Raw genomic sequence first — 13,181 nt, 5'->3', positions numbered from 1 at the left:
TGATTCCTTGCCTAATTTGATGTTGTTTGAGCAAAACTTCAGATAACTTTGTTGTTTATGTTGCAAGAAATGGAGAAAACAACAACACTTTTACCCAAAGTTTTGCTCAAACAGCATCAAATTAGTCAATGAATCATAATACCCACGCTTTTTGCACCATTTCATTGCACCATTTCATGTTCAGGTCTGCTATGCAGAAATGCCTGGACGAGGGAGTTTTCCCAGAAGCTTGGAAGAGGCAGAGCCTGGTACTATTGCCAAAGGCGGGGAAACCACCCGGAGACCCGTCGGCATATAGACCAATATGCTTGATTGACACGGCGGGGAAGGTGCTCGAAAAGATCATCCTCAATAGAATGTTGCGGTTCACCGAGGGCGAATATGGTCTTTCGAGTAACCAGTACGGCTTCCGGAAGGGGAGGTCCACCGTAGACGCTATCTTGTCGGTTACAAAAACCGCCGAGAAAGCACTCGAGCCTAAGAGGAGGGGAATTCGCTTTTGCGCGGTAGTGACTCTGGATGTAAGGAATGCGTTTAATAGCGCCAGCTGGTCTGCTATTGCCGATGCGCTCTTGCGTCTGGGGATACCGGAGTACCTGTACAAGATTCTCGGAAGTTACTTTCAGAATCGTGTACTAGTCTACGACACGGAGGTGGGTCGGAAGTGCTTTCACATAACCTCAGGAGTCCCGCAAGGTTCCATCCTGGGTCCGGTGTTATGGAATGTCATGTACGACGAGGTGTTGAGGTTAGAGTATCCAGTGGGAGTGGTGATTGTCGGATTTGCCGACGACATTACGCTCGAAGTCTACGGTGAAACGATCGAGGAGGTAAAGTTGACTACCAACCACTCGATCAAGGTTGTGGAGGCGTGGATGCGGTCCAGGAAACTGGAGCTGGCTCACCACAAGACAGAGGTGACGGTTGTTAACAACCTGAAGTCGGAGCAGCAGACGGAGATCAGTGTAGGAGACTGTACTATCCTGTCAAAGCGCTCCGTCAAACACTTGGGCGTGATGATCGACGATAAGCTTACCTTCGGTAGCCACGTCGATTATGCCTGTAAAAGAGCCTCCACAGCTATTGCGGCACTGTCCCGGATGATGTCCAATAGCTCTGCGGTGTACGCCAGTAACCGCAAGCTTCTGGCTAGTGTTGCTACATCTATACTTAGGTATGGCGGCCCGGCGTGGGGCACCGCGCTAAGTACTAAATGCTACCGACGGAAGCTGGAAAGTACTTACAGGCTTATGTGCCTGAGGGTTGCGAGCGCGTACCGTACCGTGTCACACGACGCTCTCTGCGTCATTACTGGTATGGTGCCTATCAGCATTCTTATCAGTGAGGACATGGAGTGCTTCGAAATGCGCGGCACAAGAGGCATACGCAGGACTGTCAGGATGGCCTCTATGGTCAAATGGCAGCGCGCGTGGGACAGTTCCACCAAAGGAAGGTGGACCTATAGGTTGATACCGAGGGTAGATAGTTGGATTAATAGGCGCCATGGGGAAGTCACATTCCACCTGACACAGGTCCTTACAGGTCATGGTTGCTTCCGACAGTATCTACACCGTTTCGGGCATGCGGATTCTCCCGAATGCCCAGTGTGCAATGGTTTAGAGGAAACGGCGGAACACGTTTTGTTCGTGTGCCCGCGTTTTCGCACAATGCGTGACCGCATGCTTGCCACATGCGAGGAGGACACAACTCCGGACAACTTGGTCCAGAGGATGTGTAGGGATGAGTTTGGCTGGAACGCCGTTTCAACGGCTATTACCCACATCGTCTGGGAGCTACAGAGGAGGTGGCGCGTGGACTCGGAGAATGGCTAGTCCAGATGCAGTACAAGAGGTGGTCCAGGGGTTCGGAGTCGGCTTCGTAGGTCATACCGGTGCCCTGCGGTCGAGATCGACCCTTACAACGATTAAGTGGCCGCGGAGAGGAAGTCCCGGTAGTGGTGCTGTCGTGGCGTCGGTCTACTGGGTTGGATCCGAGCCCGCGGTTGGAAAGGGGTCCCCGGCAAGGGTCGGGGTAGGTGAGATCCTGCTGTCTGCAACCTACGGGTGCATCTGATAGGGCCTGAAGGGTAGTGATACCCTTCCTTACGGGCAGGTCAGATCGGGTTGCACGTGGGCATCAGTTCTTGATGTCCGCTCAGCAGTAGGGCGCGGGCGGGGTTGACCCTGCCCGCCTTCCGAGGACAAAGGGAGTGGCGAGGACCACTCGGGAAACTGGCTAAGCGCCAGCATGCTACCGTGATGGACTCTCCAAAGCGAGTCATCGATGTTCGTTGCTGCAGGCTACGCAGCTAACCTTGTGGGTGCGATGTGCACTAGCCCCTCTCTGAAGCAATACCTTCTTGGTGGTTCCGGAGAGACGTAGGGTTTGGCGACCATAGGAATGGTTTAGTGGGTACGAGGAGAGAGTAGTCCTGGATTTTACTTTTGTTGTAGAAGACGGCCTGTCAGACCTACACTACCCTAACCTTCTGTTAGGGTGTCTGTGGAGCAGATTATCCCCCTATGAAAAAAAAAAAAAAAATGCTCCATGAACCTGTAAGATGTTACATCGTATCAGGAATGCAACAAAAATCTATCAATTACGCGTGTTAAATATTAAACTCTTTACTCGCGGAAATTCTTGGATGATCTTGAACATCTTTAGAAAGTAGTTCTCTAGAGAACCATGCTCCATTGACTTGTAGGATGTTGCAACGCATCAGTAATGTAACATAATTCGTTGATTATGCTTGTTGATCTTAAGGCCATTTTTCGCGGAAGTTCTTGGATTACCTAGAATATCTTTGAAAATTACATCTCTGTAGAATCATGTTCCATAATTCTGTATGATGTTAAACCGTACCAGTAATGTAACAACAATTAAATAATTACGCTAGTAGATCTTTGAGCCTTTAGTTGCGGAAGTTCTTGGATGACCTAGAACACGTTTACAACACTTGATCAATTACGCTAGTAGATCTTCAGGTCTTGGCTTGCGGAAGTTCTTGGATGATTTAGAACACGTTTACAGAACCGTGCGCCTAGTTCTTTGGGGAACCATGCCCCATGGACCTATAGTATGTTACACTGCATCAGCAATGTAGCAATAACCCATTGATTTCGCTTATAGATCTTAAGGTCTTTAATCGCGGAAGCTCTTGGATGCCCTAGACCATCTTTGGAAATCAAGGCTCTATAGAACTATGCTTCAAGGACCTGTAGGATGTTACACCGTATCGGAAAAGTAACAAAATCTATTTATTGTAGGTAGATATTAAATACTTGAAAAAAAATTATTGGATGACCTAGTACACCTTTGGAAATTAGTTTTCTACAGAACCGGGCTCCATGGATCTGTAGGATTTTACACCACATCAGTAATGTAGCAACAATTAAGTGATAACGCTCGTAGATTTTCAGGCCTGTACTTGCGGAAGTTCATGGAGGTCCTAGAATATCTTTGAAAACTACGTCTCTACAGAACTATGTTCCAACAGTAACAGTCATGTAACAATAATTTATCGATTACGTTTGTAGATCTTTTTTTTTCTCTCTTTTCGGAACATAAACCACTGCGACCAATATTTGATCTATTGTGGCATATCCCGTGTCATTTGTATAGTGCATGTCGTATTACTTTATCACCATTGAGAAGTTATAAAGTATTCGGTTTTATTACAGTAGTCATTTTCAACTTGATCGCAAGGGAGGATTCTGATTGATAGGTTCCGCTTTGAACACGCTCCTTTTTCAGTCAAAATCGGATCCCCTAACGATAAAGTTAAGAAATGATACCGATATTGACCATGCATCGGAACCCTAGTCCTTACTGTTTCAAACTAGTGAACACCGAATAAAAGATTAGGAATACTAATCCATTTGTCCCTGTTTCAAGGTCTATCTCGGCCACACCTAAAACCGAGACCTATCACTTTCAACAAGGTGTAAAATGTAATAAGGACCAAAGTGTTTTCCTTTGATTACTAAGTTATGCTGTTCCACTAGTTGGAAGCAGTTAGGACTAGGGTTCGGTTTGGTAGATCTTTCACCGCAACGCAACCCAAAAAGGCGATCTACCCACGCTACGGGCTCCGTAAAAGATCGAGCATATTTTAAACCCCCTCAACCATTCATCCCTCAGCACGGGTCGCCTGACACCTTGGATTGGGGTTACCTGTTTGGTGGACTTTTGCCACCGGAACAGGTGGTCCGTAGTGCTATTCTAAGCCGGCAGCTACACGGGCAAGATCTTAAGGCGCTTACTCGCGAAAATTCTTGGATAACCGAAGTTTTTTGATGGCTTAGAACATCTTCAAATTAGTTCTTTACAGAACCTGAAACCACCTGTAGGAAAACCCACCATTTCACCCCAATAATGACAGTACTCTGGGACAGTAGCATTCTTCCACGCAGCTGATCGTATTGAACTTCCATTCCAAGGAAATAATTCAATCCACCGCAATCCGTCATCTTAAATTCTTCGATCCTTGATTATGCGTAACATGTAACTCAAGGGGATCATATTACACCAAATATACAGTTTCTTCATCGGTTCTTCCTCTCTGAACATAAAGACGATAATCGTGCTTTGATCTCTGGAAATCTAGTTCCACAATAACGCGGTTGAACTTCTCGTCCCAGCAACGGTGGTATTGCTTATAGGCCATAGAGGGATTTATGCAGCTCACATACGTTACCAGGTGTAGCCTTCGCGCTCGCGCCTTGACAGCGATAGTCTCGCTTTATCTTTGTTCGTATTGCTATTCTTGCCATGCTTCCTACAGAATACCCAACGGTCCAATGCTCCAGTAGGACATCATACCAGTTTTCACACTCCGTTGTCCTTCATCGCGTTGAGCTCGTCCTTATTTACAGCAACCTAATAGTCACGATCATCACGGTTAATGATTTCATAATAGAAGATCGGAGGATCTATTGGAAGGACGTTTCAACAACTCTTATCACCAGAAGATCTTTTCAAACTTCTTCCACTTTCGACAGTTTCACGACTCTTATCATCCAGCTTCCTTCTCAGTTAATTCGGTACCCACACCCAGACATAGGCCTTGCACCCGAAGATTCGCAGATTCCCTTTGGTTTGGCTTTCATCCCCAACGTTCGGCTGATGTAACCTTCTTCGGAATTGCAGCCATCGGACGCCTGTTGATCAGGTACGAACACCACATGTTCTCAGGGATTCTTGAATCAATCAACATACTTCGAATCTTCTTCACCTAAATGATGGCGAAATGATTGTAGTCATAGTCATCAATCTATCAATCTATTGGTCCACAGACGTCCAAATGCACACGCTCCTGGGAACGGATTGCTCGTTCATGACTGTTATTGTTGACGGGTCTCTACACTGTTTGCCTTGGATACACGTACCGCAAAAACCAACGTTCTTCAGCTTCTGTCGGCAAACACGCTGCATGTGTCGCCGTACGCCTCACCGATGACACAGCAAACGCTGCATTACCTTCTCGAGAGTTGGGTCGCCTTCGTTCATTTTTCAACACCGTTACTCGAGGGTCAAAACTGTCCGGTAGGGTAGGGAATAGTTGCGCTACCAAATCTACTCTAACTTGGCACCCACCGTTTTCAACTGCCGCATCAGTTCATCAAACATCTGGCAACTACACCTCATCGACCATCATTTACGCATCCAGAGCTTCCACAATACCGTCTGAATGGATCAATGAAGCCAACTTCTCCAGCATTCCAAATGATTATTTCAGTTGAGTTTGCTGTCAAGAAACACGCCTAAACCGTATCTGAAAGCTACAAAATAGTTCCTTTCAATCTTAAAGTTCCAATCGAGTAGTTTCTCTTTCGTGTAAATGGTACAATAGGCCTTCCACATAGCCTTGGCCGTTTGCTTCTCCCGGACTATCTTCGAGATGAAGCACACTAGCGTAGATTTTGCCTTTCGATCGTTCCGAGTCTGCCGCAGGCAAATCTTGCTCAAGTACTTCATGTACTTCGACGACCGACGGCCTCCAGGTGTAGTTTGACTCTGTACTGCAGTACTGCTAGTTCCCCTTTGAGTAGATGCCCATAACCTGAAGGAGTTCGTTTATTCAATAGCTTAAGGTACAGGTCTGTAGACTAGTGTAGGCTCTACACTAGTCTACACTTCAGGAGGGCTTGGTAAAACATTCCAGATAGTCAGACGACCAATAGATTGCTAACGATCGTTTACACTGAACCGCCCAACTAACCAAAATTGAGTTTTACGCAACTCCATAGTTTGGCCCAATAAGTTAAATTTGAGTAAGTCGTCTAAACACACACTAGGTAGTTTGCCTTTAACTCCAGCAAAAAAATACTAATAGAAAGATTTTAGAGATTTTTAAGCCTTGCATTGCGATTTTCGAACGGTAACTTCGAGTCGGTATACACTGCAACTCTGTTGAAGGTCTATCATCAAACAGTTTCGACTTTGGATTAGTAGTAATAGGAGGCAATCAGTGAAGTACTAGATTGAAAGTAGTGAGCTGGATTTTTGTATGGTGAGATGTTCAATTCTCCATTTTTGCAATGAATTGGTGCAAACAGCGTGGGTTATATGATTTCTTGACTAATTTGATGCAGTTTGAGCAAAAATTTGGGTAACTGTGTTGTTGAACTTGCATTAAATAAATAATACAACAACAAAGTTACCCAAACTTTTGCTCAAACAGCATCAAATTAGCCAAGAAATCATATAACCCACGCTGTTTGCACCAATTCATTGCAAAAATGGAGAATTGAACATCTCACCATACAAAAATCCAGCTCACTACTTTCAATCTAGTACTTCACTGATTGCCTCCTATTACTACTAATCCAAAGTCGAAACTGTTTGATGATAGACCTTCAACAGAGTTGCAGTGTATACCGACTCGAAGTTACCGTTCGAAAATCGCAATGCAAGGCTTAAAAATCTCTAAAATCTTTCTATTAGTATTTTTTTGCTGGAGTTAAAGGCAAACTACCTAGTGTGTGTTTAGACGACTTACTCAAATTTAACTTATTGGGCCAAACTATGGAGTTGCGTAAAACTCAATTTTGGTTAGTTGGGCGGTTCAGTGTAAACGATCGTTAGCAATCTATTGGTCGTCTGACTATCTGGAATGTTTTACCAAGCCCTCCTGAAGTGTAGACTAGTGTAGAGCCTACACTAGTCTACAGACCTGTACCTTAAGCTATTGAATAAACGAACTCCTTCAGGTTATGGGCATCTACTCAAAGGGGAACTAGCAGTACTGCAGTACAGAGTCAAACTACACCTGGAGGCCGTCGGTCGTCGAAGTACATGAAGTACTTGAGCAAGATTTGCCTGCGGCAGACTCGGAACGATCGAAAGGCAAAATCTACGCTAGTGTGCTTCATCTCGAAGATAGTCCGGGAGAAGCAAACGGCCAAGGCTATGTGGAAGGCCTATTGTACCATTTACACGAAAGAGAAACTACTCGATTGGAACTTTAAGATTGAAAGGAACTATTTTGTAGCTTTCAGATACGGTTTAGGCGTGTTTCTTGACAGCAAACTCAACTGAAATAATCATTTGGAATGCTGGAGAAGTTGGCTTCATTGATCCATTCAGACGGTATTGTGGAAGCTCTGGATGCGTAAATGATGGTCGATGAGGTGTAGTTGCCAGATGTTTGATGAACTGATGCGGCAGTTGAAAACGGTGGGTGCCAAGTTAGAGTAGATTTGGTAGCGCAACTATTCCCTACTCTACCGGACAGTTTTGACCCTCGAGTAACGGTGTTGAAAAATGAACGAAGGCGACCCAACTCTCGAGAAGGTAATGCAGCGTTTGCTGTGTCATCGGTGAGGCGTACGGCGACACATGCAGCGTGTTTGCCGACAGAAGCTGAAGAACGTTGGTTTTTGCGGTACGTGTATCCAAGGCAAACAGTGTAGAGACCCGTCAACAATAACAGTCATGAACGAGCAATCCGTTCCCAGGAGCGTGTGCATTTGGACGTCTGTGGACCAATAGATTGATAGATTGATGACTATGACTACAATCATTTCGCCATCATTTAGGTGAAGAAGATTCGAAGTATGTTGATTGATTCAAGAATCCCTGAGAACATGTGGTGTTCGTACCTGATCAACAGGCGTCCGATGGCTGCAATTCCGAAGAAGGTTACATCAGCCGAACGTTGGGGATGAAAGCCAAACCAAAGGGAATCTGCGAATCTTCGGGTGCAAGGCCTATGTCTGGGTGTGGGTACCGAACCAACTGAGAAGGAAGCTGGATGATAAGAGTCGTGAAACTGTCGAAAGTGGAAGAAGTTTGAAAAGATCTTCTGGTGATAAGAGTTGTTGAAACGTCCTTCCAATAGATCCTCCGATCTTCTATTATGAATTCATTAACCGTGATGATCGTGACTATTAGGTTGCTGTAAATAAGGACGAGCTCAACGCGATGAAGGACAACGGAGTGTGAAAACTGGTATGATGTCCTACTGGAGCATTGGACCGTTGGGTATTCTGTAGGAAGCATGGCAAGAATAGCAATACGAACAAAGATAAAGCGAGACTATCGCTGTCAAGGCGCGAGCGCGAAGGCTACACCTGGTAACGTATGTGAGCTGCATAAATCCCTCTATGGCCTATAAGCAATACCACCGTTGCTGGGACGAGAAGTTCAACCGCGTTATTGTGGAACTAGATTTCCAGAGATCAAAGCACGATTATCGTCTTTATGTTCAGAGAGGAAGAACCGATGAAGAAACTGTATATTTGGTGTAATATGATCCCCTTGAGTTACATGTTACGCATAATCAAGGATCGAAGAATTTAAGATGACGGATTGCGGTGGATTGAATTATTTCCTTGGAATGGAAGTTCAATACGATCAGCTGCGTGGAAGAATGCTACTGTCCCAGAGTACTGTCATTATTGGGGTGAAATGGTGGGTTTTCCTACAGGTGGTTTCAGGTTCTGTAAAGAACTAATTTGAAGATGTTCTAAGCCATCAAAAAACTTCGGTTATCCAAGAATTTTCGCGAGTAAGCGCCTTAAGATCTTGCCCGTGTAGCTGCCGGCTTAGAATAGCACTACGGACCACCTGTTCCGGTGGTAAAAGTCCACCAAACAGGTAACCCCAATCCAAGGTGTCAGGCGACCCGTGCTGAGGGATGAATGGTTGAGGGGGTTTAAAATATGCTCGATCTTTTACGGAGTCCGTAGCGTGGGTAGATCGCCTTTTTGGGTTGCGTTGCGGTGAAAGATCTACCAAACCGAACCCTAGTCCTAACTGCTTCCAACTAGTGGAACAGCATAACTTAGTAATCAAAGGAAAACACTTTGGTCCTTATTACATTTTACACCTTGTTGAAAGTGATAGGTCTCGGTTTTAGGTGTGGCCGAGATAGACCTTGAAACAGGGACAAATGGATTAGTATTCCTAATCTTTTATTCGGTGTTCACTAGTTTGAAACAGTAAGGACTAGGGTTCCGATGCATGGTCAATATCGGTATCATTTCTTAACTTTATCGTTAGGGGATCCGATTTTGACTGAAAAAGGAGCGTGTTCAAAGCGGAACCTATCAATCAGAATCCTCCCTTGCGATCAAGTTGAAAATGACTACTGTAATAAAACCGAATACTTTATAACTTCTCAATGGTGATAAAGTAATACGACATGCACTATACAAATGACACGGGATATGCCACAATAGATCAAATATTGGTCGCAGTGGTTTATGTTCCGAAAAGAGAGAAAAAAAAAAGATCTACAAACGTAATCGATAAATTATTGTTACATGACTGTTACTGTTGGAACATAGTTCTGTAGAGACGTAGTTTTCAAAGATATTCTAGGACCTCCATGAACTTCCGCAAGTACAGGCCTGAAAATCTACGAGCGTTATCACTTAATTGTTGCTACATTACTGATGTGGTGTAAAATCCTACAGATCCATGGAGCCCGGTTCTGTAGAAAACTAATTTCCAAAGGTGTACTAGGTCATCCAATAATTTTTTTTCAAGTATTTAATATCTACCTACAATAAATAGATTTTGTTACTTTTCCGATACGGTGTAACATCCTACAGGTCCTTGAAGCATAGTTCTATAGAGCCTTGATTTCCAAAGATGGTCTAGGGCATCCAAGAGCTTCCGCGATTAAAGACCTTAAGATCTATAAGCGAAATCAATGGGTTATTGCTACATTGCTGATGCAGTGTAACATACTATAGGTCCATGGGGCATGGTTCCCCAAAGAACTAGGCGCACGGTTCTGTAAACGTGTTCTAAATCATCCAAGAACTTCCGCAAGCCAAGACCTGAAGATCTACTAGCGTAATTGATCAAGTGTTGTAAACGTGTTCTAGGTCATCCAAGAACTTCCGCAACTAAAGGCTCAAAGATCTACTAGCGTAATTATTTAATTGTTGTTACATTACTGGTACGGTTTAACATCATACAGAATTATGGAACATGATTCTACAGAGATGTAATTTTCAAAGATATTCTAGGTAATCCAAGAACTTCCGCGAAAAATGGCCTTAAGATCAACAAGCATAATCAACGAATTATGTTACATTACTGATGCGTTGCAACATCCTACAAGTCAATGGAGCATGGTTCTCTAGAGAACTACTTTCTAAAGATGTTCAAGATCATCCAAGAATTTCCGCGAGTAAAGAGTTTAATATTTAACACGCGTAATTGATAGATTTTTGTTGCATTCCTGATACGATGTAACATCTTACAGGTTCATGGAGCATTTTTTTTTTTCATAGGGGGATAATCTGCTCCACAGACACCCTAACAGAAGGTTAGGGTAGTGTAGGTCTGACAGGCCGTCTTCTACAACAAAAGTAAAATCCAGGACTACTCTCTCCTCGTACCCACTAAACCATTCCTATGGTCGCCAAACCCTACCTCTCTCCGGAACCACCAAGAAGGTATTGCTTCAGAGAGGGGCTAGTGCACATCGCACCCACAAGGTTAGCTGCGTAGCCTGCAGCAACGAACATCGATGACTCGCTTTGGAGAGTCCATCACGGTAGCATGCTGGCGCTTAGCCAGTTTCCCGAGTGGTCCTCGCCACTCCCTTTGTCCTCGGAAGGCGGGCAGGGTCAACCCCGCCCGCGCCCTACTGCTGAGCGGACATCAAGAACTGATGCCCACGTGCAACCCGATCTGACCTGCCCGTAAGGAAGGGTATCACTACCCTTCAGGCCCTATCAGATGCACCCGTAGGTTGCAGACAGCAGGATCTCACCTACCCCGACCCTTGCCGGGGACCCCTTTCCAACCGCGGGCTCGGATCCAACCCAGTAGACCGACGCCACGACAGCACCACTACCGGGACTTCCTCTCCGCGGCCACTTAATCGTTGTAAGGGTCGATCTCGACCGCAGGGCACCGGTATGACTTACGAAGCCGACTCCGAACCCCTGGACCACCTCTTGTACTGCATCTGGACTAGCCATTCTCCGAGTCCACGCGCCACCTCCTCTGTAGCTCCCAGACGATGTGGGTAATAGCCGTTGAAACGGCGTTCCAGCCAAACTCATCCCTACACATCCTCTGGACCAAGTTGTCCGGAGTTGTGTCCTCCTCGCATGTGGCAAGCATGCGGTCACGCATTGTGCGAAAACGCGGGCACACGAACAAAACGTGTTCCGCCGTTTCCTCTAAACCATTGCACACTGGGCATTCGGGAGAATCCGCATGCCCGAAACGGTGTAGATACTGTCGGAAGCAACCATGACCTGTAAGGACCTGTGTCAGGTGGAATGTGACTTCCCCATGGCGCCTATTAATCCAACTATCTACCCTCGGTATCAACCTATAGGTCCACCTTCCTTTGGTGGAACTGTCCCACGCGCGCTGCCATTTGACCATAGAGGCCATCCTGACAGTCCTGCGTATGCCTCTTGTGCCGCGCATTTCGAAGCACTCCATGTCCTCACTGATAAGAATGCTGATAGGCACCATACCAGTAATGACGCAGAGAGCGTCGTGTGACACGGTACGGTACGCGCTCGCAACCCTCAGGCACATAAGCCTGTAAGTACTTTCCAGCTTCCGTCGGTAGCATTTAGTACTTAGCGCGGTGCCCCACGCCGGGCCGCCATACCTAAGTATAGATGTAACAACACTAGCCAGAAGCTTGCGGTTACTGGCGTACACCGCAGAGCTATTGGACATCATCCGGGACAGTGCCGCAATAGCTGTGGAGGCTCTTTTACAGGCATAATCGACGTGGCTACCGAAGGTAAGCTTATCGTCGATCATCACGCCCAAGTGTTTGACGGAGCGCTTTGACAGGATAGTACAGTCTCCTACACTGATCTCCGTCTGCTGCTCCGACTTCAGGTTGTTAACAACCGTCACCTCTGTCTTGTGGTGAGCCAGCTCCAGTTTCCTGGACCGCATCCACGCCTCCACAACCTTGATCGAGTGGTGGGTAGTCAACTTTACCTCCTCGATCGTTTCACCGTAGACTTCGAGCGTAATGTCGTCGGCAAATCCGACAATCACCACTCCCACTGGATACTCTAACCTCAACACCTCGTCGTACATGACATTCCATAACACCGGACCCAGGATGGAACCTTGCGGGACTCCTGAGGTTATGTGAAAGCACTTCCGACCCACCTCCGTGTCGTAGACTAGTACACGATTCTGAAAGTAACTTCCGAGAATCTTGTACAGGTACTCCGGTATCCCCAGACGCAAGAGCGCATCGGCAATAGCAGACCAGCTGGCGCTATTAAACGCATTCCTTACATCCAGAGTCACTACCGCGCAAAAGCGAATTCCCCTCCTCTTAGGCTCGAGTGCTTTCTCGGCGGTTTTTGTAACCGACAAGATAGCGTCTACGGTGGACCTCCCCTTCCGGAAGCCGTACTGGTTACTCGAAAGACCATATTCGCCCTCGGTGAACCGCAACATTCTATTGAGGATGATCTTTTCGAGCACCTTCCCCGCCGTGTCAATCAAGCATATTGGTCTATATGCCGACGGGTCTCCGGGTGGTTTCCCCGCCTTTGGCAATAGTACCAGGCTCTGCCTCTTCCAAGCTTCTGGGAAAACTCCCTCGTCCAGGCATTTCTGCATAGCAGACCTGAACATCTCGGGAGCCTCTGCAATAGCTACTTTTAAGGCTAGGTTCGGAACTCCGTCCGGACCTGGGGCCTTACCTACGCTAAGGGACTTAGCTA

Source organism: Aedes albopictus, chromosome 2, assembly GCF_035046485.1.
Source record: "Aedes albopictus strain Foshan chromosome 2, AalbF5, whole genome shotgun sequence".
NCBI lineage: Eukaryota > Metazoa > Arthropoda > Insecta > Diptera > Culicidae > Aedes > Aedes albopictus.
Note: the sequence above shows the minus strand (reverse complement) of the source record.